This window comes from Hylobates moloch, unplaced genomic scaffold (genome assembly GCF_009828535.3).
Source record: "Hylobates moloch isolate HMO894 unplaced genomic scaffold, HMol_V3 SCAFFOLD_1, whole genome shotgun sequence".
In the NCBI taxonomy this organism is placed as follows: Eukaryota; Metazoa; Chordata; class Mammalia; order Primates; family Hylobatidae; genus Hylobates; species Hylobates moloch.
The window spans coordinates 6,041,287-6,066,763 of record NW_026652276.1 but is presented as its reverse complement, the minus strand read 5'-3'; the positions used below and the strand labels follow the sequence as shown (position 1 = coordinate 6,066,763).

At 47.6% G+C, this 25,477-nt stretch overlaps 1 protein-coding gene across 9 annotated transcripts in view; it reads left to right on the top strand.

Annotated features, from left to right (window-relative positions):
* The window catches only part of AGAP1 (ArfGAP with GTPase domain, ankyrin repeat and PH domain 1), a 642,705-nt gene that overhangs the window by 258,136 nt on the left and 359,092 nt on the right, over positions 1 to 25,477 (top strand). The gene's annotated exons all lie outside the window — the stretch shown is intronic.

Here is a 25,477-nt window from a genome sequence, read left to right as displayed (position 1 = left end):
TTATTGATCACCTACCTTCAGGAACGGCCACAAATCCGACAGAAAATTCTCCTAGAAGAGCGTAAGGTTCTGCAAGGGGGTCACATACTCATGGATGATCATAGCGCCAGACGTCGTCTATGAGAGAGGAGCCTGTGCAGATGCGTGGGGTGGGCGGGAGAGGTGGCGTCACCCTGGGGATAGGAGGGTCTGGGGTAAATAAGGACTGATACTTCTAAAGCCAGTCTTTTCAAGTTGGAAGCTTGGGAGAGGCATGGTTCTGGCAGAGGGTCCCCTTGCTGGTGGGAGTGGTGGAAGTCACTTGTAGGGTCCTCTCCCCTTCTGGTTTAAATCCATGGGGGCAGAGCCACCTGTCCCCCTGCTCTGGTGCCGAGGGGGTTGTCAGGGGCAGAGCAGGGCAGCCACGCTCGGGCTCTCCGGAGAGTGCTGGAGCCGCTTCGAGGTGATGGAGGACTTGCCGCGCTCTGACCCTGAAGACCCACGGTGAAAGCAGTGGCTGCAGGACTGTTCCCGGGACTTCCTCCAAATGGGGCAACCTGTGTTTTTCTTCTACATGTTTAAATTAGTCTTGAGTTGAAATTGTAGGGATTCTATACGTTCACTGTTCAACTCAGTTTCAAAAATGACATCAGTTCTCAAACTTCACATTTTCCTTCCTGGAGCAGTGAGGTTCCTTTCTAAGCCTGCCGTCTCTTCCCACGCATCTCTGCCTCTCAGATACTTACCTGTTTTTCAGCACATTGGTCCTAGTTAGTCCTTCACGGCTTAGGTTTCTTCTCGCCTTTTCCAGTGCCAATGCTGAAGAAGCACAGGGTTCCCCTGAGAAGCAGCACGAAGTCGCTGAGGTCCCACAGCCCCTTCTTCCCTCCACTCACGTTTATCCCAGGCACCTCATGCCGCCTCTGTTTGGAGAACGTCCTGTGGGGAGCAAACCTCATTTCAAGCCGTGCCGGTGAACATTAGTGAGACGTTAGTGAGACTTGGAAGAACCGTGCAGGGAGGCCCTTGGAGCTCTTCTCAGGCGCACCCTAATGGAGCAAGGTCACTGCTGGCTGCTGCGCTGCCGAGGCCCCTGTGAATGTTGAAGTAAAGCGTCGTAGATGAAGGGTCTCCGGGCCCGTGCATGAGGCCAGCTGCCTGTTTTCATAAATAGACTTTTCTTCTTTTTTTTGGAGACAGGGTCTCGCTGTTTGCCCAGGCTGGAGTGCAATGGCGTGATGGCAGCTCACTACAACCTCTGCCTCCCAGGTTCAGGCAAATCTTGTGCCTCAGCCTCCCCAGTAGCTGGGATTACAGGCACATGCTGCCACACCTGGCTAATTTTTTGTATTTTAGTAGAGACGGGATTTTCACCATGTTGCCCAAGTTGGTCTCAAACTCCTGAGACCAGGCAATCTGCCCACCTTGGCCTCCCAAAGTGCTAGGATTATAGGCATGAGCCACCGCGCTTGGCTGTAAATAGACTTTTTGTGACGCAGTGCCATGCTTTGTGTCGATGGGCTGCAGCGGGTTTGGGCCCCTCTCCAGCTGTGACAGCAGAGATGAGGGTCTTTGCGGCCTGAGAAGCCCAGAATATTTACTCTCTGGCTCCGTGCAGAGAGCTTGCCGGTCCCCAGTGCAGGATATCAGGGACTTAGTTGTCTGGATAAGTTTAGTCTCCACAGCGACTCCTTTGCTTTTGTATTTATCATGGTTAACATACATGAGTTTTCCATAAATTGATGAATGCTTCTTATAAAAATAATGTTGTCAATAGTGAATACTGGGGGATGTCAGGATGATGCTGCCTTCCTGCCAAACAGCCTTTGTCCGTTGTGGCTGCTCTAACAAGACCCGGTGGCTTATACAACAGACTGACTTTTCCCACTTACGGAGGATGGGAGTCCAGGGCCAGGTGCTGGTGGGTGTGGTGTCTGCCGAGGGCCATTCTCCTACTGGGCTGTGTGCTTGCGTAGTGGAGAACAGAGGACACAAGCCCTCGCCTGTCCCTTCCCATAAAGGCACTTAACCCATCACAGGGTTCCACCCTTGTGATCAGCCACCTGGCAGAGGCCCCACCTCTTATTCCCCTGGGGGTCAGGATTTCAGTATAAGAATTTGGGTTGAGTTCCATACCACACCCAGCACATTCAAGGCAGAGGACAGGCAGCCAGCCACCTCTGTGTTGGAAGCATTTCGTTTTCTTCAGGTTGGGGGGTGGCAAGGGGAGAATAAGGACTGATATTTCTACATATTATTTTAAAATATTCAGAAAAAGCATTTCCGTTGCTGTGACAGCTCATGTCGCACCTCCCCAGGTGATGCTATGATGAGTGTCCGTTTTCATGGGCACAGGAGATTTCCGTTCCAGTTTCGTATTATAGAAATAATACACTCTCATTATGTATTCGGATTTTGGCTGGGCGCAGTGGCTCACGCCTGTAATCCCAACACTTTGGGAGGCTGAGGAGGGCAGATCACCTGAGGTCCGTAGTTCGAGACCAGCCTGGCCAGCATGGCGAAACCCCATCTCTACTAAAATTACAAAAAATTAGCCGGGCATGGTGGCAGGCACCTGTAATCCCAGCTACTCAGGAGGCCAAGGCAGGAGAATCGCTTGAACCTGGGAGGCGGAGGTTGCAGTCAGCTGAGATTGCACAATTGCACTCCAACCTGGGTGACAGAGCGAGACTCTGTCTCAAAAAAAAGGTAGGATTTTATGGAATCTGAAAAGCAAATACCTGTGATGCTACAACTTCCGTGACTATTGCGATTTTTTTTTGTCCTTAAAATATTTTCATATGAAGATACATTTTTAAAATAAAATCAGAGTTACTTTGCGTGTTTTATATCATAGTTATATGGTATATGGTTTCTTATTTGTATATATATTTTCACGTAAATCACAAACACTCTCCTTGTTAGTGATGAAAGTAGTTGCTGAGTAGGGGCTTTATTCGGTACTTAGCAATCCTCAACGATAACAAAGTAAAAGTCCTCAAGGAAAGTCAAACATTGTAAGGTTTATATCAAGTTGAAGAAATCGAGGCTCAGAGAAATGACATAGCTTCACCCAAAGGGACACAGCTTGGACTGGATCCCCCACCTTGGGACCTGAGAGTCTCGGCTTAACCACAGCACCAGAACATTGTCATTAAAATGGAGGCAAACCAGGTCCTGGGGCCTCAAGAACACACCAGCTAGCTCTGCCCACAGGTCTGGGGAGGGCCTCGCAGGGGACTGGGGAGGGCCTCGTAGGGGACGCACCAGCCAGCAGGGCCCCTGCCCGTTCGCCGACTCAGTTTATTCACATTTCTTGATAACTCTCTGGCTTCTTTTTTGCCCTAGGGCTTACTTTGTTTATTTACTTTTTATACCTATATATGGTAGAAAGAAAATATAAAGGAAAAGCTTGTAATTTCTACATAATGTTTGGCTTGTAAATAAAATAAACAATCCAGCTGCTTCCATCGCCCTGCGGAGTCTGCGTTCCTGATTGGCTCTGTACCGAGGTTCATTTAAAAGGCCAGAGACCTCATTCTTTCTTCTTCAACATTTGACTTCTTAGTGTCTTGTAACAAAAGGACGTTGTAAAAATTAGTGGAGAAACATTGCATTCACTTTTTGTTCACTTGTGTAGTCCTGTTTACTTTTCTTTCATTCATGGAGTTGCCAGATGGCTGCTAGCAAGTGGCTTTAGGTATTGGGAAGCAGCCTAGCAGGCTGGTTCATCCATCCAGTCACTCGTTCATCTGAGTGCCAGCTTCCCACCCACTGTGCGTCTGGTCAGGGGCTAGAGGCAGATTGGGAAGTGCAGGCAGGGTCCCTTTCTCCGTGAAGTTAAGGTCCGCTAGGGAGGGTAAACATCAGTCACCTAGAAACATGACCTGTGTCTTGCCCAGGGGTGGAGAAGAAGTGTGGCAGCCCAGGCTGCTTTCTAGGGGTGGAGCGTTCTTGTTCCTGCTCACAGGCGAGTTTGTGTGGCTTGCGGGGCAGGGTGAGCTGGCTGCATAAGATGGTTTCTGCTTGACCTTGGCAGCTGAGCCAGACATGGGCCATGGGTACCCAACTGTTTGGATTCTCAGCAGAGCCCTGGGGGAGGGAGACACTGGGCGCTGGGGTGGGCTGGATGTGTGGACTTGGCATCTGGGGGCTGCAGGTCCGTCTGCAGGGACTGCATAGGGCTCTCGTTCCTGGATTGCCTCACAGCCAGCGGCTCTGCACCTGTCAGGTTCTGCGTGGCTCTGTTTGCCTTTTCCCGCAACTGGGAAATAACCTATATACAAGTTTTTCTATTTTTAAAGTTAAAATGGTGATTTCAGTGTTTGGCATTAAATTCTTCGAAAGTCCCTGTTCATTTGTTCTGTTAGGGCCTGGATACGTGAACATGAAGGATTACAGAAAATAAAGTTTATTCCATGTAGACATTGTTTCTCTGGTCCTACGATCCCTCCCCCTTCCCCTTCCCTTTTTTCGAGGCAGGGTCTCTGTCACCCAGGTTAGAGTGCAGTGGCACGATCTAGGCTCACTACAACCTCTACCTCCTGGGTTCAAGCAGTTCTCCTGCCTCTGCCTCCTGAGTAGCTGGGATTACAGGCATGCGCCATCATGCCCAGCTACTTTTTGGATTTTTAGTGGAGACTGGTTTTTGCCATGTTGGCTAGGCTGGTCTTGAAATCCTGGCTTCAAGTGATCCTCTGGCCTTGGCCTTCCAAAGTGCTGGGATTGCAGGCATGACCCACTGCGCCCAGCTTGCGATTCTTCTTTAAAGAGACATTTTTCCCACTTCATATGAAGGACCATCTTTCTGAGTGGCAGCAAGCAGCTCTTGCGGACAGACAGAGTGCATGTCTGACATGGGACTGTAGTCAGGTCTCCGGAAGGTCAGGAAGGGTGTAGTGTTGGTGATGGGATTTTTCAGCCTACATGCTGAAAGGTCGCCTAAAGTAGTTATAACTTAGTGACAAAAATAAATCCTCCCTTCAGAAGGCCAAGTCACGTTCAAGGCGGTAGTGAGCTGTGTATAGGTAGCGACAGGGCCCCTTTGAGCATTACGTGTGCACCTTGGGAGGAAGAGAGCAGAGAGCGGGCTCTGCCTGTATATTCTTGCAGATGGTGCATTCAGCACTGTCGTTCCCTGCAGTTAGGTTTTGGAGAGTGTAAATTTTAGTCTGTCTTCAAATGCTTTGAGTTTCTCGTCTTCCTGAGTAGCGTGTTGGGAGCTTTCTCTGCTGCTAGTGCCATGCAGGAACACAGAGGCCTGTGTCGTGGCATCTGTTCAATCGGGGAGACGTTTGTTTTGACATTTTTGAGCCAATGCATCCTAACTTTAATTGGGCATAGTTTATGATTGTTAAATTATGGTGTCTGTGGTAGCTGTATGGCATGTGGGATTTTAAAGGCTCCTGATTCCTAAAGAAAGAGGGGTTTCCCCTTCATATGCAGTCAGGAGTACAACCTGATAGTGGTACAAAGAATTGTTTTCATTTCTTCTCCAAGCAGCTTGATGCCCTTTCTCCCCTCACTCCCCCTCTCCTAAAATGAGCTGATAAAGATGTATCTGAGTGGTCCACAGTGTGGTTTTTATGCATGGGTTGTTTATCTGCATCCCAGCATGTTTTGTATACAGCAGGGGTCCCCAGTCAGGCCGCAGGGGAGGTGAGCGGCTTGCAGGCCAGCATTACTCCCTGAGCTCCGCCTCCTGTCAGATCAGCGGCAGCCTTAGATTCTCCTAGGAGCACGAGCCCTATTGTGAACTGCGCATGTGTGAGATCTAGGTTACGCACTCCTTATGAGACTCTAATGCCTGACGATCTGAGATGGAACAGTTTCATCCCCAAACCGTCCCCATCCCCCACCTGCCTCCCCAACCCCTGATCCTCAGAAAAATTGTCTTCCATGAAACCAGTGCTTGGTGCCAAAAAGGTTGGGGACTGCTGGTATATAGAATTTAATATTCTTGCATGCATTTTCTGAACCTTCTAGTCACTTGTTAAATCCCAGTTCAGAGCATCACATTAGATATATGATCTGCAGTGTGCTAGGGCATGCCCCCCACCAAGACGTCAGCCTCTTCTTAAACTCGTATTCATACGACCATAGGAAAACCTACATGCAGAACTTTGACTCTGGTAATAGTTGTTAGACCAGATCAAGATCCATGTCAAAGAGGTAAATTACAAATTATCATCTCTCTGCTTAACGGTCTCCAGGGCCAGTTTGGTGATCTCTCATAGGAGACTTCTGTCCTAGAACAGACCTGCATTATTGTGGAGGGAGAGACAGTAGGTTCTAGGTGTATGGGAAAGCTGGGCAGTGGCGCTGGAAGGGCTCTGTGTGCCAGGTGCTAGCGCTCCCGGGCTCTGTGTGCCAGGTGCTAGTGTGGCCACAGCCTTGTGGCTTATTAGGGCTTCCTCTGTTTACACGCTGTGTACATCATCCTGGTGGATGGGTGTTTATCTGACAGTGGTTCCTGGTCTAGGCAGATCTATGTCAGTCCTTTGACCTCATTGCCCCTGGCTTTTTATGTTTGTGTTGCAGTTAACATTCTGGAAAGCACTTGTATAGAAGCCATTCCATTTGTCTTTTGTCCCTTCCTAGTAATGGCTCACCTGGGCATATCTAACCCATGCTGAGAGCCCGAGCTGGGAGAGGTCACGTTATTTTTACCAAGGTTGTGCAGGAAGTCAGGGAGCCTCGGTGTGCTCTTGATGCTTTGCTTCCAGAGATTGAAGTCCTGTTGTGCAAAGAACCCCATCTCACATTAAATGTCTGCAACTGCCTGGTCCTAATTACAGGAGTGTCCAGAACCAGGGGAGCTGTATTAATGAGCCCGTTTGTGCAACCTAATTGCATGCGCGCTAGAGCGTCGGTGAATGTAAGCAGTCTTCTGGGCCTTTCCTCCTGGGTCCTGCATCATCTTAGACCATTTTGTTTTGCTCACACCACAGTCTTTGTGCTGTTAAAGGATATATCAATTATGCCTATTCTATTCGTTCCTGAAATCAGCTTAATTTTCATTGTCGGGGTGGCGTGTTTTATGATTTGTTTTTGTTGCTATTTTGTTTCCTCCTTTATTATATTAGAGATTAGATTGGAACTAGTGTGTGTGTGTGCACGCATGCGTGTGTATGTGTGTTAGCGAGGGAATACTTCAAAAAAGATTTTTTACACTTGAAAGCAAGCCATGTATATGTGTACATTAGGCACTTGATACATGTTGAAAAGGTGGATTAATGGGTCATTAATTGTCCATTTTTTAATCACTTGTAATGACTAATAATTATATAAGAATCTAACGGCTTATGATGTAGGATAGTGGGTCTCATTAGGCCCAGTTTACAGCTGGGCCTCCATTGTTGGAAATGCTGCTTTCCCAGAGGTACATGGTGCAGCTGGTGTCAGGCGAGGCCAGCATTTCCCGTTTCTACCTGTGGTCTTGGCTGTGCACCTGTACTCATCACTGTCCCCGTCTCTACACCCTCACCCCCTCCACACATTGAAAGTCTTATTTCTAAGACTTCCTGGGACAGGTGGGTGGTAGATGTATATTAGGACAGTATGAAAGAGGTTCAGCTGCTTAAATTACACTTCATTAAGGGGGTTCATATTTTAACATTTTCTGAGAACAAAGATGACATGAAGAAAGTGACCTACGTAAAGCTCTGGCAGCACTTATGCAGTACCAATACAAATGGGGGTTGGGGGCTGAGCAGAAAACATTCTTCAAGAGTTAAATGGTCAAGTCACATAAGGCGTAAGGTGTGTTATTTTTGTTCTGTTTTGTTTTGAGACAATGTCTCATTTTCACACAAGCTGGAGTGCAGTGACACAATCTTGGTTCACTGCAACCTCTGCCTTCTGGGCTCAAGCCATCCTCCCACCCCAGCCTCCCAAGTAGCTGGGATTACAGGTGCATGCCACCACACCCAGCTGGTTTTTGTATTTTTAGTAGAAATGGGGTTTTGCCATGTCGCCCAGGCTAGTCTCAAACTCCTGAGCTCAAAGCGATCCGACTGCCTCAGCCTCCCAAAGTGCTGGGATTACAGGCATGAGCCATGGCACCCCGCCATATAAGGGGGTTTGATGCTGGTTTGGGAGCCATTCTGGTGTTGTTAGCCCTAGGGTCATTGCCTGGCAACTTCTTTTTTTTTTGGAGATGGAGTCTCGCTCTGTCACCCAGGCTGGAGTGCAGTGGTGCGATCTCGGCTCACTGCAAGCTCCGCCTCCTGGGTTCACACCATTCTCCTGCCTCAGCCTCCCAAGTAGCTGGGACTACAGGCGCCCGCCACCATGCCCGGCTAATTTTTTTGTATTTTTAGTAGAGACGGGGTTGGATGGTCTCGATCTCCTGACCTCGTGATCCGCCCGCCTCAGCCTCCCACAGTGCTGGGATTACAGGCGTGAGCCACCACGCCCGGCCCCGGCAACTTCTAATGTAGGGCCATCCACTGCATGTGAGAATCTTCAGATGGTCTCCAGAAGAGCCACATCTGACCTGCCTAGTAGCTTATCTTCCAGTGAATGGGAGAGGTGCCGACCTGCTGTTGACTGTAGGGAGACTTGATTCAGCCTGTTGGTGGGGGCGCACATGTGAGGAAGAAGCTTTTGTGGGTTTGTGTGGGTCTGTCTCTTATGCCATATCCCTGGTTTATATTTGGATGGGAAAATACACAGATGTTTGATAGCAATCAATTTTATGAAACACGACATTGCCAACTCCTTTCTTCATATGCATTTTCAAATTCAGTTCTTAACCAAAGAAGCTCTTTTTACAACAGGGCTAAATTATAAACTGAAATAGCAAATTAATACCAAAACTAAAATAAAGCTTTTTGTACAGTAAACCATACATTCAGAGTTTAAAAAAAAAAAAAATCCAACAAAATGAAAAATACTTTTGAGTTACTATTTTTAGAAAAAAATTAGTTTGGGTTGAAAAATTCTTATGCTCGTGAAGCTATAAAAGCACATGTTTTACTGATGAGAGAAGCTTCTGGCACATCAGCTGAGACAAAAATCTTCCATACTCAATAAATACAAATATAGAAGATGGGCTGGGCACGGGGGCCCACAGCTGTAATCTCAGCACTTTGGGAGGCTGAGGCAGGCGGATTACCTGAGGTCAGGAGTTTGAGACCAGCCTGGCCAACATGCTGAAACCCCCGTCTCTAAAAATACAAAAATTAGCCAGGCATGGTGGTGCGTGCCTGCAGTCCCAGCTACTCAGGAGGCTGAGGCAGGAGAATCTCTTGAACCCAGGAGGCAGAGGTTGCAGTGAGCTGAGATCACACCACTGCACTGCAGCCTGGGCGACAGAGCAAGAAGACGCTGTCTCAAAAAACAAAACCAAAAACAAAATAAATATGAATGTGTAAGATAGAATTCATTATGAAGCTACACCAAACATTTTCAGGACCAATTTGAGAATGTGCTTGAGGTGATTATCCTTAAATCATCCAAGTGCTTTTGAATATTATTTCAATTATTTCATCTTAGAAATATGAAATCAGCTCGTTTCTTGTTTGGAGTTGCCCTTTTTATTATTTCTTAATTGAGACAGGATCTTGCTCTGTCACACAGGCTGGAGTACAGTGATGCCATCATAGCTCACTGCAGTTTCAGACTCTGGGGCTCAAGCCATCCTCCCACCTCAGCCTCCTGAGTAGCTAGCACTACTGGTGCATGCCACCATGCCCAGCTCATTTTTCAAAATTTTTGTAGAGATAGGGGTCTCGATGTATTGCCAAATCCAGTCTCCAGCTCCTGGTCTCAGGTGATCCTCCTGTCTCAGCCTTCCAAAGTGTGATGGGATTATAGGCGTTAGCCACCACTCCCAGCAGCCCGACTTTTAAAGGATTCTCTCTCAGTCTGTCTCTTGATTTGCTTAACACCAGCCATTTAATATGAAAATGTTTAGGTGGGGGAGGGAATATCTTAATTATCACTGTGCTCCATACTCCACAGATTGCACCTGCTGGCCTTAGCGATATGGGGTCAAGTATGAAACATGATAAAGTGACACCCAAGGGACCTATAAGGAAGGGAATTTTGATTCTTTCAGAAATAACAGGAAGAAATTGTCTTAAAATCTTAAGTTCAATGTTACAAACAACCAGAGACAATAAATAAATTGTTATTTAGTGGTGTTGTAGAATATTGTGTTAATAGAGCCTGTGATCTTTTCTGGCAATTTCTGACCCTAAGTCTGGGATTTTTCCTGCTGTGCTTCTCTTACTGGAAATGTTAAGTGTGCACAGATGCTCATACGTGTGCAGAGAAATGCCTGAATTAACTCTCACACTGCCAACATTAGATCATTAAACACACTATTAGTAAATGTTCTCTGTTTTGATTTTCATGTTAAGACTCATCTCTTTTGCTCATGGAATTAATTTTATCAATGACATAGAAAATGGTTATTTTAATACGTTTCTGCACTGCGGTATCGTAGCTGTGTTTTGCCCCAGGACTTCTCTCTAATGACTTTAGCCAGCTTGAATTAGCGTGATGTATCATTAATGCATACAAATGGCTTTTATTTTTGTTCATAATCTGTTCATAATGCCTCGGCATTCTGCTCTTTCTAATGTTTTTAAAATGATTAAGGAGTGATGTACTTTTTGACCTAGTGAACCCTCCACGGAATCTCTGATGAAAAGAATAAGAGAAGATTACTAACTAGCGTAGTCAGAAGTTGTCACAGTCTGTCGCTGACGTTTTCCAGTTATTCTGAAGTTTTTTATAATTTTTTTTCCTTAGAGAATATGGACATAGGCTGGGCGCACAGTGGCTCATGCCTGTAATCCCAGCACTTTGGGAGGCCGAGGTGGGTGGATCACCTGAGGTCGGGAGTTGAAGACCAGCCTGGCCAACGTGGTGAAACCCCATCTCTACTGAAAGCAAAAAATTAGCCGGGCATAGTGGCGCATGCCCGTAATCCCACCTACTCGGGAGGCTGAGGCAGGAGAATCGCTTGAACCCAGGAGGCAGAGGTTCCAGTGAGCTGAGATCGTGCCGTTGCACTCCAGCCTGGGGGACAAGAGCAAAACTCCATCTCAAAAAAGTAAATAAATGATTGCAGAGAATATGGACATAGCCATATGGTCCTTTTTTCTAAGTAAACTTCACTCATCGAGGAGCTACCCACAAACCACTGGGTTAGCAGCACTGAATTTGTTCACTCGATGAAAGATGAGGAAAAGTAATCCTTTTTAAGTCGTGAAGTTCTTTTTTTTTTTTTTTTTTTTTTTTTTGAGAAGGAGTCTCGCTCTTTCACCCAGGCTGGAGTGCAGTGGCACGAGCTCAGCTCACTGCAGGCTCCGCCCCCCGGGGTTCACGCCATTCTCCTGCCTCAGCCTCCCGCGTAGCTGGGACTACAAGCGCTGGCCACCTCGCCCAGCTAATTTTTTGCATTTTTTTTAGTAGAGACGGGGTTTCACCGTGTTAGCCAGGATGGTCTCGATCTCCTGACCTCGTGATCTGCCCACCTCGGCCTCCCAAAGTGCTGGGATTACAGGCGTGAGCCACCACGCCTGGCCAAGTCGTGAAGTTCTTTAACCTCGGAAAGGGTGGCTTTGTCTCATGGACTTTGATATTTTTTGCATGGTCCTTGTAGGGTGAGCCTGGCCAGACACTGGCTCCAAGAGGATGTGAGGAATTCAGGCTCCGAGCAGATCAGGGGCATCCCTAAAAGTTGGGCTCTGGAATCTGGGGTGAGTTTGTGTATTGAATGCGGAGGCTCGTCGAAGCGTTGTGACGAGGAGAGCGATGCACTGACGGCCTTATGAGTCTTCCCTGACATAAGCAAAAGTCAGCTGGGAAGGGTGGATTTCAACTTTGTTTTCCTAAGAGAAAAATAGGCCAGATGCGGTGGCTCACACCTGTAATCCCAGCACTTCGGGAAGCCGAGGCAGGTGGATCCACTGAGGTCAAGAGTTCAAGACCAGCCCGGCCAACATGGGAAACCCTGTCTCTACTAAAAATACAAAAAAAAATTTAGCTGAGCATGGTGGCAGGCACCTGTAATCCCAGCTGCTCAGGAGGCTAAGGCAGGAGAATTGCTTGGACCCGGAGGCAGAGGTTGTGGTGAGCTGAGATCGCGGCACTGCACTCCAGCCTGGGAGACAGAGCAAGACTCCATCTCAAAAAAACAGAAAAGAAAAATAGATTGTAAAACCTTCAGTGAGTACGCTGGATTTTGTGAAATTTGCCAAAGAGAAGAAGGATCATTTTTAAAGGATATAAAATATGGAAATAAAAACCACTCACAACACTGCCACCCAGGGGCAATGATTGTTAAGGCTCGGGTGTGTGTGTGTGTGTGTGTGTGTGTGTGTGTGTGTGCGCGCGCGCGCCTGCCATGTTTGAAAAAAATGGACTGTCATGCATTGTGAGACTTTATAGCGTACTCTTTCACATACACGTGGAGCATCCCTAATCTGAAAATCCAAAATCTTAAACTGGAAATGCACCAAAATCCAAAATGTTTTGAGTGCAGACATGGCACACAAGTGCTCACGGAGAATTTCGGATTCCAGGTTTTCAGTTTAGGGATGCTTAGCCCGCAAATATTCCAAAATCAAAAAAAAAAAAAAATCTGAAATTCAAAACACCCTGGTTTCCAAGCATTTTGGACAAGAGATCCCCAACCCGTGAATACTTTTCCTACCCTGTGGTTGTTGATTTTTGCATGGCATTTCCTTGAGCAAACAGAACAGCTTTTGGACCCAGTCTCCAACTAGACACGTAGTTGGGTTTTTATCCCTCTGTATTTGATTTAGATGAGTGCTTCCGTGCATGGTTCTCTTTACTGAAAGCTGTGTCTCTGTCCTTCCTAATTTCCCGAGGATCCATCTCTGGAAGTGAGACTGTGCGTCCACGGCTTGCAGAATGAAGAAGGCTTTGAATGCTCGGTGTTGACTTGCCTTCCAGGAGGCCTGTCCTAACTTTCTGCACCTGGCCACACTGGGTATATTCATTTTGAAAACCTCTATCAGTTTATACACAGAAAAAATCAAGTATTATTTCATGTAAGTCACCCCCAAATATGAAAATAAGTCCACGTCCTGTAATCTCTTTTGTTAACTGATTTCCTACCTGTCCTAGGTAGGAAAGGTCTGCTATTGAGGATGACACATGGGACCCAGGCAGTTCTTGCTGCTCTTACAGATGCGCCATTTTGGGGTCATCAGGCGGTTGCAAAGGTGGGAGCAGCCATGCTCCCCAGAATGCTGTGACAGCACAGAGCGCTGGTCTGAAGATCTGTGTGTGGCTGTGGCCTGTGTGTGGCTGTGACCCATGTGTGGCTCTGGCCTGTGCGTGGCTGTGGCCTGTGTGTGGCTGTGACCCCTGTGTGGCTGTGGCCGTGTGTGGCTGTGGCTGTGACCCATGCGTGGCTCTGGCTCGTGTGTGGCTGTGACCCATGTGTGGCTGTGGCCGTGTGTGGCTGTTGCCCGTGTGTGGCTGTGACACATGGAGGTGAACTTGCACGGCGGAAGTGCCATGCTTCCGTAAGCTCTTCCGACTGGTTGGTAGGCGCTTTTATCGGCACATCAGCACCTTACAGACAAATATCTGAAGTACACTTCAAGGGAGGCAAAGAGAAAGCAAAACTGCCCATTCCCTGAGCATGGCTGTGTGTTGTTGGTGCTCTGAAGGGCTTGAGAATCCCTCTATATACTCTTCATTTTCATGCACAGAAACTGAGTTTCAGGGAAGAGCTGTGGCCCGCCACGGTCGCTTCAGCTCCTCCCCGTTGCCCATGTTTATTCCTTTTCTGCTTCTCCTCATTGTCCATCTGGACTGGGGATCTTGGTCACGTAGACTTTCCCAAGCACCTAAAGCACATCCCCCGCTTTGGTGATCCTAAAAATCTGTTATTCCATGTTTGAAATATCAGGATTTCAGAACTCAGTCACTGACAGGTCACTGCCACAACAGCTAAAGAATTAAAACCCAAACATGTCTCCTTATCTCTGCTGCATCCCGAGTCGGCTCGGCTGCCTGCATGTTCCCACCCCTGATGGGGGCACTTTGGAGCGCCCATGGGATGGGGGCACCCGGGAGTGTCCGTGGGGTGGGGGTATCTGGGAGCATCTGTGGGATGGGGTATCTGGGAGTGTCTCTGGGGTGGGGGCACCTGGGAGTGTCCGTGGGATGGGGGCACCTGGGAATGTCTGTGGGATGGGGGCATCTGGGAGGGTCCGTGGGGTGGGGGTATCTGGGAGCATCTGTGGGATGGGGTATCTGGGAGTGTCTCTGGGATGGGGGTATCTGGGAGCGTCTGTGGGATGGGGGCATCTGGGAGCATCCCTGGGATGGGGGCATCTGGGAGCGTCCATGGGGTGGGGGCACCTGGGAGTGTCCGTGGGGTGGGGGCACCTGGGAGCGTCCGTGGGGTGAGGGCACCTGGGAGCGTCCGTGGTGTGGGGGCACCTGGGAGCATCCGTGGGGTGGGGGCACCTGGAAGTGTCTGTGGGGTGGGGGCATCTGGGAGTGTCTGTGGGGTGGGGGCATCTGGGAGTACCCGTGGCAGCTGCTTTGCTTTCCCCATGGGTGGTAGTCTCAGGCTGCCCCCACAGGCCCGGTCCCTCCAGTGGGAACTTGTGCCTGCACTTTTTAGTCAAACATGTAATTAATCAGCAGCAGTCCAGCCTAAAAAGAGAAGCTGAACACTGTTCGTTTGGGGGCTCATCGGCTCACTGCCGCGTGGTCAGTCCTGGTGCCATGAGCGCAGCCAAGTGGACTGTACCACGTTCCCTTCTCCCTGGGCTGAGCAATCGCTTCCCCCCTAAATGTTCGGCAGCACTTTGCCTTGTACATGTCTACTTCTGCAGGAGGGGCTGTGACTCATCCCCAGCCAACTGTATTCCAAGCACAGCCATAGTTCAGAGTGAATATGGTTTGTGAATTCTGGAGTTTCAGAAAACTCCCTCATTTAACTTTGTGAGTAAACTGTAAGAAAAAATATTGAACACCAACATAGTCATCTGGATGCTAGGAAATACTCCCATGCCCGCACTGAGATTTCATTATTCAATGACAAGTCCAAGGTAGCACTCACATTTCTGGCCTGACCTCTAGGTGTGTAGAATTTCAGAGCTGGAAGGACAGAGACCCCACCTAGCTCGACCCTTCCCTTCACAGGTGGACAGGACCGGTCTTGTCAGAGAGTGGTTAGTAGCAAGGCAGGTGCTAGAAATTAGGTCTGTATCTTTTGGCTGCACAGTTTGATTCTTGTTTTATGAATGTTATACTTAGAAGCCATTGGCTACATTAAAAACTTGGTAGTGAGCTGAAATAAAATGCTCCTTTAAGTTATAATTATTTTTAGTAAGATTTAAGCCATTTTAACACAGGGTGCTTGGATTAAATGCAGTACGATAACACATCGATTATTTTTATAAGCTAACTAATAAAAACTCATTCACAGACCGTTTTCTGCATGCAACAGAATATGTGGGTAACAGGGCATTGGGTCTGTGACAAGGTCTGAGCTAGAAGGACCCTGTGGCCCATGAAGTACAGTGTATGCAAGTGCTGTTGTAATTTAGTAAACCGCCACTAGGGGGCATTGAAAGCGCTTCTAAGGATTATTCTCCTGCGCAAATTTTTTCCTTTTGCTGTCACGATGGAGAATACAGATATAATAAAACACACTGGTTTAAGAGACCATTTAGACCTGTAATAAGATACACTCCACAAAGCGTGTGAAGTTACTGGATCAGCAGCACACAAGTGCAGAAATAAAAAAGTTTAATTCATTGGAATGAGGAGGCAAACACAATTAAAAAGATGAAATTTTATATTCTGTGGTTGAAGAATTCTACATTCTGTGGTTATATATTCTGTGATTTTGCCCTGCATGTAACTTTACAGAAGAATCAAAGAAAAGTTGGCCGAAGATACAAAGTTTTTTTTTTTGCATTTTTTTGAGAAGGAGTCTGGCTCTGTCGCCCAGGCTAGAGTGCAGTGGTATGATCTCGGCTCATTGCTACCTCCACCTCCCGGGTTCAAGCAATTCTCATGCCTCAGCCTCCCGAGTAGCTGGGATAATATGTGCGTGCCACCACACCGGCTAATTTTTTTTTTTTTTTTTTTTTTGAGATGGAGTTTCGCTCTTTTGTCCAGGCTGGAGTTCAGTGGTATGATCTTGGCTCAGTGCAACTTCTGCCTTCCAGATTCAAGCGATTCTCCTGATTCAGCCTCCCAAGTATCTAGGATTACAGCCCGCCACCACACCTGGCTAATTTTTGTATTTTTAGTAGAAACGGGATTTCAACATCTTGGCCAGGCTGGTCTCAAACTCCTGACCTCAGGTGATCTGCCCACCTTGGCCTCCCAAAGTGCTTGGATTACAGGTGTGAGCCACTGCACCCTGGCCTGGTACTTCTTTATAGAGTATAATAAATTGACTTATTATTTAGCCCATCATTCTCTCTTAACAGAATGCACCAACAGTTTCTCTGGCTTGAGTGACTGCCCAGGCCCCTCACGTTAGCGTCTGCAGCCTTGAATCTGGAGGCAGATTGGGCGCAGGCTTCTCGTGCACATCAGTGAGCACCCCGGCCAAGTGTGGAGGCTCTGCGGGCTGGGGGTCTGGCCCATGCCATCAGCCTTTGCCCAGCCATTGCTTCTTCCTGTTGACCAAAGCCATGACCTTACCTTTATGCAGTCATGTTCAGAGAGAGATGAGGTCTCAAAGGCAAAGTCAGACTGACACTCCTGGGCAGAATGACGGGAGTTGATCATTTTTTGGAAATGTAGATATTCCATTTAGAAATCTAAGCGCCATTACCGAGAGTGGTAAGTTTCTGCAGGCAACGGGGACCTTTCCAGAGGATTAGCAGCTGCTGTGTTCCCTGTGGGGTTGGCAGTGGGCTGGGGGCGTAGCATGGATGGGATTCTAATGTATATCCATGTTTATCTTGGTATAGAATCTTCCGGTTTCTTGTCTTTTTTTTTTTTTTTTTTTTTTTTTTTGGGACGGAGCGAGACTCTGTCTCCCAGGCTGGAGTGCAGTGGCACAATCTGGACTCACTGCAACCTCCGCCTCCCAGGTTCAAGCAATTCTCCTGCCTCAGCCTCCCAAGTAGCTGGGACTACAGTCACCCGTGCCATCATGCCCAGCTAATTTCTGTATTTTTAGTAGAGACAGGGTTACATCATGTTGGCCAGGCTGGTTTCGAACTCCTGGCCTCAACCATTCCACTCGCCTCTGCCTCCCACAGTGCTAGAATTACAGGTGTGAGCCAACGTGCCTGGCCAGAGTCTTCTAGTTTCTCGAAGGTTTCTTTCTTTTCCCTCTTAGTTTTTCTCACTCTAAGATAGAGGGCTTCTCCCTACCGGTTTTCGTTTGTTTGTTTATTGTTTTCATCCTTTATTTTCTCTCACTACATAAGGTTCATTAGAATTTGAGAAATTGTAGCATCTCAGAACACTTTCAATTTCTATATTTGTAAAATGGGACTAATTGTATTTTCAGTACCTCAAATGAGAAATACATCCAATCACAAACTCAGTATTCTTCAAACATTTTCTCTATCAGAATATGTACAAATTGAGTGTCTAGAATTTATACAGATTTTGGAGAATTTTACTACTTGCAGTATATAGAATAGTGAAAATTTGGCAGAAAGTCATGAGAAAAGAAGTTAAGTAAAAGTGGATATTTCATCAGAGCGGAGAGCCACATTCCCTTTAGGAGGGTAGCTTTCACAAAGTAGTCTTCTAGTGCCAAAGGATAATGTTTTACCATCCTCTAAAATGTAGGGCATTCTATGGGGAGCCAGTGGGTAGAGCTGTGGCCCAAGGTTCAGGTGTTGCAGTCGCATCAGTAAACTCCGGCGGCATCCAGGGATGTGCACGGTGCTGGGGCACATTCACAGAACCTACCTGCAGGTGGGCACGGCTTTGTAGAGAGGGTAGGCACAGCCGCTGTGGGATGAAGCCTGCTCCCAGCACCGTGGGCGGTTGACAGTGTTGTCGGGGGATCGGGGCAGCCATGTGGGCCAGGCCCCAGTTCGGCCAGCGCTGCAGCTTCCTCTGTCTGATTCATCGAGTTCCCGGATCCATTTCTTACTGAAGAAGTGCCTGCTGCCGAAATACAATTTGAAAAACGCTGATCTCAGAAATAGGATTCCTGATGACAGACCTTAGCAAATATTCCAATAATTATACCAACTGTACTAAAGATCCCAGTGACTCGGGTAATTCACAATAAATGAGTGAAAATTATTCAACTGGATTAGAAATCGCCAGCCTTGGATCCTTTCCCAGATCCTTCATTTTCCTGGGTATTTTCCCTCTTCTGGGTTCTTGGTGCCCGTCCCCCGTAGCTCTGTCACACAGTCCTGTTGCTGCTGCCTTGGGGCCCAGGCGTGTCTTTTCTCCCCCAGTGCCTGGCACGGTGCCCTCCAGGAGCACTCCTGGGATTGGTAGCAGGTCATGCAGTCACTGCTCACCTGCCCACGGAGCTGGGTCTATCTCTTCAACCGACGAGAGCCAGGACGTGCCTGGGCTGCTGAGCGGGGTGTGCCCAAGTCTTTCTGCTTTGAGTTTTCTTTTTCGTCTAACGTCAAGGTTTGCGTGATCTTCACTCTTTTGCAGAAAATTGTTGGCATTGCATCATTGGCTTATGCTACTAAATAATGTTTTAAGGAATTGGAGTTTTGCGAGAGAGATGGTGACAAGCCTGACTCAGGTCTTTGGTTTCTGTCCTCCTTCCTGGGCAGGCCCTTTGCCCAAATGGTTGTTAAAGAAACGCAAACAGTTAGTTGTTCCGTTCATGCTGTTGCATGAGGTAAGTTAGGATGCTCCTGAAGAAGTTTAATGACATTCAGAGGAAATCCTTCCAACACAATATACAATTAATTGCTGTAAAATATCATGGTCAAAATGTCCAGGAGGCAGTGAAAAAACAGTGACTAAAGGGCATCTCCAGGTGCCGCCTCTCACCCAGTCCTGGATCATAGGGGAGGCACAGGCGACGCTCCGAGGCAGACCTGGCTTGTGTTGGCTGAGTTCTGCACTGGCACAGGGGAGGATGTGGCCCTCGGCTGCCAAGGAGCATCCAGTCCTTTCCACGGACTTTGGTTTTCCAGAGTTACACTTCACGTCTGTTTCTATTAAGATACACACTTATGTATGTTTCGTATATTAGCTAGTGTATCTCATATCTTCTGAATACATACATTTAAACATGTTTTTGTGATTAAAATAACTTGTTTGTAAAAATACAGGAAACTGTAAGAAAGCCAGTAAAAATCATCTATAATCCCCCTGCTAGTAATTACTATATATACATATACATTTTTTCTTTCTTTTTGAAACAGAGTCTCACTCTGTCACCCAGGCTGGAGTGCAGTGGTGCCATCTTGGCTCACTGCAACCACCGCCTCCCAGGTTCAAGTGATTCTCAAGCGGGGGCTCCGGGGGGCTCCTGCATCCCATGATGGATATTGACGCAATCATAAAATCTCCTAAAGCTGCGCCACCACGCCCGGCAAATTTTTGTATTTTTAGTAGAGACTGGGTTTCAGCATATTGCCCAGGCTGGTCTTGATCTCCTGACCTCAGGTGATCCATCTGCCTCGGCCTCCCAAAGTGCTGGGATTACAGGTATGAGCCACCATGCCCAGCCAATAACTAACATTTTATTGTAAATGCCCCTCAGTTTTCAATACCTTTTAAGTAAAATTGGGACTCTCTTCTATGTTCTTTTAAATAATTTGCTTTAATAAGGCCTGAGACTGTTTACCATGTTATTTAATTTCCTCTGGAACCCATGTCTTTATGACATCATAGCAGTTTTTTCCCTGCTGGCATCTGCTGACCGTGGATGGACAGCCCCAGAGACAGCCATGTGCTGCTCAGTCCTTCGCTGGGTCCGTTCTCTGCATATTTTTTTGAGTGCCTACTGGGTAGCAAGAGTGCCCACTTCTTGCTCAAGAGCTTTTGTTGAACTCGCAACCGCTTAGGCTCTGGCCATTTAGCACAGGCACAGTCAGCTATGACGTTCCTGGGTCTGACCAGAGCACCCTGGTCATGGGGAGACAGGAGCTGGCGCATGGGAGCACTCCCAGATGGGTGCCCCAACTGCCTGCTGTGTGTGTGGGGGGACATCAGCCTGTCAGGACTCCCTCTCCTGCGTCCCTGGTCACCCGTGAACCGTGTGGTTAAAAACTGGCTTCCAGGTAGATTTTGCCACGAGAAGTCATCAGTAGCCAGAGGGTGACGGGAGTCCATCACTTTGATAAGTAGGTGTCTCATTGGAAATAATGGAACCGATATTAAATACATTTGATGAAAATTGCTAGGGACTAGATAGGCTCATTGAGTCCCCTTTTTGCTGGCAAGTGATAAGGCTGAGCTGGATTTTTATAAAGACCATTCCTAAACCCATGATGAGTATTCACCCAATCACAAAATCTCCTAAAGTAGAAGATTTGAATAGAAGCTTAAATTGAAGGACAAGGCTTAGAACACTCAGAATCATTTCAGACTTTCATTTAAACTACTCAGAAAAGCTGGTGGATTTTGAGAAAAAAAATTGCCTTTGGTGGATTATCACAGTCAGTGCTTAGGATAATTAAGCTCAAAATGACAGATTCCAGAGCTTCAGGAAAGTCCGATCCCTGTACCGAGATGGTGTGGTGGGCGGGAAGATGGGTTCCCAAAAGGTATTCATGTTCTAATGCCTGGAATTGTGTCCAAAATATAAAGGGTCTTTGCAGATGTGATTAAGAATCTTGAATACATTCTGATTGGGCCCTGAAAGCAATTGCATGTATCCTTATAATAGGGAGGGAGAAGGGTCCACGTGGAGCAAAGGAGTTTGAAGATGCTGCCTGGATGTTGGGACTGACATGGCCCAGGAGTGCGGCAGCCGCAGGTGCTGGGAGGCCCACAGATAACTGCCCCCGTATAGCCTCTGGGTCCAGCGTGGCCCCCAGCACCTTGTCAGCCAAGTGATGGCGATTTTGGACTTTGGCCTCCAGAACTTAGAGAAAATAAGTTTCTGTTGGGCCACTGGGTTCGTGGGAACTTGTTGGAGTAGCTGCAGGAAGCTAAGGCAGATGATCAGAGGCAGGCCGCCTCCAGAGGGGTTCTGCTGGGGAGCACGGTCTCCAGGCTGCGCCATAGGTGCAGAAGGTTCAGGTGCACCTGAGGAGCCTTGGGGTCACTCTGGGGCTCCCACCCCACATGGGCACAGCTGGGAGCAGGGCACCCCCAGGAACCCACGGACCTGCCACACGATGCAGCCAGGGTGACCTAAGGCATGTGGGCGTGCAGAAATGACGGGCGTGGCTTTTCAACTGGAGACATGCCGGTCTCTGCCCCGTGGAACCGGTGGCCGCGTGTTCACGTGACTTGAGAGCTCCATCTGCCCTGTCGGGTCTTCCCCGAAGAGTGATCCCCGCCTGGAGAGGCTGAGAGCCCAGGAAGCTGAAGCGAGGAGAGGCTGTGTGACTCCGGCCATTGTGGTGGGTTCTCGTCTGCGTCAGTTACATCTTGCACAGTCAGGGGCTCCCTCCTTCCTTCTTCCAACTCACTCCTTACCTCCCCCTCTTCCCAGCATTCCTGTCTCTCCCCGGTGTTAGATGTGAGTTCTAAATTTCTCTTCAAAGAATCAGTGTGTCGTTTTAGCGTTATGATATTTCATATTTTAATCATTCATCCTTTTTACTTGTTTGAAGACCAGTGACAAAAAATTCAGATGGAATTACATAACTATTCTGTTTAGAAAGTAGGGCCGGGCGTGGTGGCTCACGCCTGTAATCCCAGCACTTTGGGAGGCCAAGGTGGGCAGATCACGAGGTCAGGAGATCGAGACCATCCTGGCTAACACAGTGAAAACCCATCTCTACTAAAAATACAAAAAAATTAGCCGGGCATGGTGGCGGGCGCCTGTATTCCCAGCTACTCGGGAGGCTGAGGCAGGAGAATGGCGTGAAACCCGGGGGGCGGAGCCTGCAGTGAGCTGAGATCGCACCACTGCACTCCAGCCTGGGCGACAGCGAGACTCCATCTCAAAAACAACAACAACAACAAAAAAAGAAGACAGAAGTAAATGTAATGTTCCAAAGCTGAGATGTTTCTTGTTTCTCTCTTCTCTTTTTTTTTTTTTTTTGAGATGGAGTATCACTCTGTTGTCCAGGCTGGAGCGCAGTGGTGCGATCTTGGCTTACTGCAACCTCCGCCTCCGGGTTCAAGCAGTTCACCTGCCTCAGCCTCCCAAGTAGCTGAGATTATATTAATTAACCAGCCACCATGCCTGGCTAATTTTTTGTATTTTTAGTAGAGACAGGGTTTCACCATGTTGGCCAGGCTGGTCTCGAATCCGGACCTCAGGTGATCTGCCTGCCTCAGCCTCCCGAAGTGCTGGGATTACATGTGTGAGCCACCGCGCCCAACCCCAGATGTTTCTTAGAATCCTGCTAATGACGAGACAAGCAGAGCTGATGCTTTATGACAGACCACACTGAGAAACTCTGATTTCTCTTCACGAACTTCCCTAAAGACAGCTGTTGACAAATAGCTCCTCACCAGCAGGCGCATGAATTCCAGCCCCATCAGATCTCCACCTTAGCTGTTCCTCAGTCAGCTACCAAGAAGCCAGCACTTGTAGGTTATGGCCTGTGGATGGATAAACACTGGGCTGGACCACAGAGTCTTCCCATTCATGGTGCTTCAGCATCTCACTTACTCAGTTGACCCAGCTGTGAAATGGATCTGCCTTTTCTTGATTATCTTCTTCTGGGAATGCCTCTCATAGCTGAAATGTGTCTGTAGCTTGGGCCTAAGAAGGTGGGTGACACTGAACACAAGGCAGAGAGTTCATTGTCACAGGACTGAGCACAGCTGAGCGGCCGTGACCAGCCTTCACATAGAACCAGCCGCGAGCAGACAGGCAGAGGCCGCCCTCGGAGCCTGGGATGCAAGCTGGTCTTGCTCTGACCTTCAGGAGGTCACTGAGTCCTTGTGGGCCCTGCATTCTTTATGTGCCCAGTAAAGCTGTCGGAATGGCTCTGTTTGATTTTGTTGGGATATAACGTGAAAAGCACCAAGCTCTCTGTAGCCACTTTTTCTCCCCTCTGTGTTTTGGAAGCAGATCAACTTACTATTGTTACTGGTGGGGGGCGGGGGTCCAGGTTGTTGGCCTTTTGAAAAAAGAATTGAACAAAATGCACAAAGCAAGGAAAGAATGAAGCAACAAAAGCAGAGATTTACTGAAAACGAAAGTACACTCCGCAGGGTGGGAGCAGCCCGAGCACAGGAGCTCAAGAACCCAGTCACAGAATTTTCTGGGGTTTAAATATCCTCTAGAGGTTTCCCATTGGCCATTTGGTGTACACCCCATGCAAATGAAGGAGTGGCCCCCAGTTAGTCTGATTTGTTGCAGAAAGCAACCAATCCAAGGTGGAAGTGAGGTTACAAAGGTTACACTTCTATGCAAATGAAGATTTGGCCTACAGTCAGTCTGATTGGTTGTGGAAAGCAACCAATCAAAGGCTGAAGCAAAGTTACAAAGTTACACTCCTATGCGAATGTCTGACTGGTTGCAGAAAGCAACCAGGCGGAGGCACTTTCAGTTTTCCATCTGCCTTGCAGAAAAGGCAGGGAGGGGGTTGCAAAGGGAGCAGCCTCAGGTCCTTTTGTTACTTAGGTGTGGAAAGTTGGGGTTTTCCTTCGATTTAGTTTTAGGAAGTCAGCATGAATCAGCCTTAGGTTACCTGCCCCCATACTCCATTCTACTGCCTCACTATAGATTCTGATCCTTTTAAATAATAGCGCCGGTTCATTCATTAGAAACAGTCTTTGGACCTGGGAATGGACTGGTGAGTCATGTCCTCTCTTATGAAAGTTTCCTGAGATGGGGGCTGGTTTTCTTTGGAGAATCACCGTTTATCTTCTAATTAATTGAGTGCCCTTTGTATTCCTTTATTTTACTTGCACCAAAAGAAAAAAAATCTTCTCGAAAATATTGCCAACATTTATTGTAGAGACTTTTTTCTTCTTTTCTTGCTTGAAGAGATATTTTACATTTGAAGACAACCAACTCTTCATCTCGCCTGCTGGTCCATTCAGCCAACTTTTTTTTTTCCCCTCTAAGATTTTTAACAAAAATAAACAGGACCAAGAGATAGCAATTACTACTACTATTATGACTACTATGAACAAAAGTTAAATTTCTTAATCTCAAATTGTTTTACTGCCTTGCAATTAAATATCCAGATCTAGGAGAAAACTACTTGTAGAAGTCTTGAAAATTCAAATCATAAATAAATGCTCTTATTCTTGATATTATAGACATCTCTCCTGTAAAGTATGGCACACCTATAACTAAAAATGCACATCTGGAAAATCCGTAAGGCAGAAATGCCAGCCTCCCCCATCCACAGCCATCAGAGGAGTCCCTCACGCACCTGTCACCAGCCCAGGGATTGGAAGATGGAGGCGCTGCTGCAGAGGGAGTTCTGTGACTCACCCCTGCTTCCAGTTTTTAAAAAGGGCTGAGTCTGTCAGGTTGAGTACTTCCCTCCCATCACCGCGGGCAGTCACTTTTCCCAAGTCAGCGTGGACTTGGGCAAGACCAGTAGGCTAATGGGAAAATAAGAATCCAAACCTTCAAGTGTAGTAGCCTAAAAATTGCTGATAGGAAAGCGATCAAGGACTGAGAACTGTCGCATTTAAAATGGAAATGAAGCCAGGGCTCTGAAGTAGAGCTGGGCCTAAATGCAGTAATTAAAATAGTCGTTAGGCTGCTCCCCATTACCTTAGATGCAGCAGGCTGCCTGCATCTTTATGGCGGTACTTTGATTCCAATCAGATTTCAAATGAACTTATTTTGGTATTTTCAATGAAGTCTCAGAGTAGAAAACAGATGCAGTCCTAAAGTAATTACTCACCTTTTTATCTTGTGAAAGAGAATTCAGATGAGCGAGATCTCTGCGGTGGGATGATCTGAGTGATTGGCGCCTGCATTCACTTGCCCATTCATTCACCTCCTGTGCTTGTCACCAGGCTACAAAAATGAAGCCACCACCCCTCGCTGGGGTCCCTGTTGACATGTCACAGTGTCAGTTTGGGGAAAGCCAGAGCTTGCTTCTGAGAGCCAAATTTATTTTTTTTTATGGAAGAGATTCCCCTGTAAATTCTGGGAAAGTTTGAGAGAAAGCTCCAGGAGTAGTGATGAAGAAAAAGGACTGGGTGAACTGAAGGGGCATCAGAGATTGTCCTGTCTGTCTGCCGCCAGCTGGGGAACAGAGAAGGTGAGTGGGGACAGAGCCCACAGGTCCTGCAGGTGTCCAGGAACCAAACAGTGATGAGCGGTAACCAATTTGGGATTCCTGTCCCAGACTGTTACACACTCTTCGGCACAGGATTTTGTCGTGGGGCGTGTCACCCTCAACGAAAGGAGGTTTGCATCAGTTTAGCCTGTGTTTGGTGCCCTGATGACTAAAAGAATTCTTGTGAGATCATTTTGTGCCAGCCA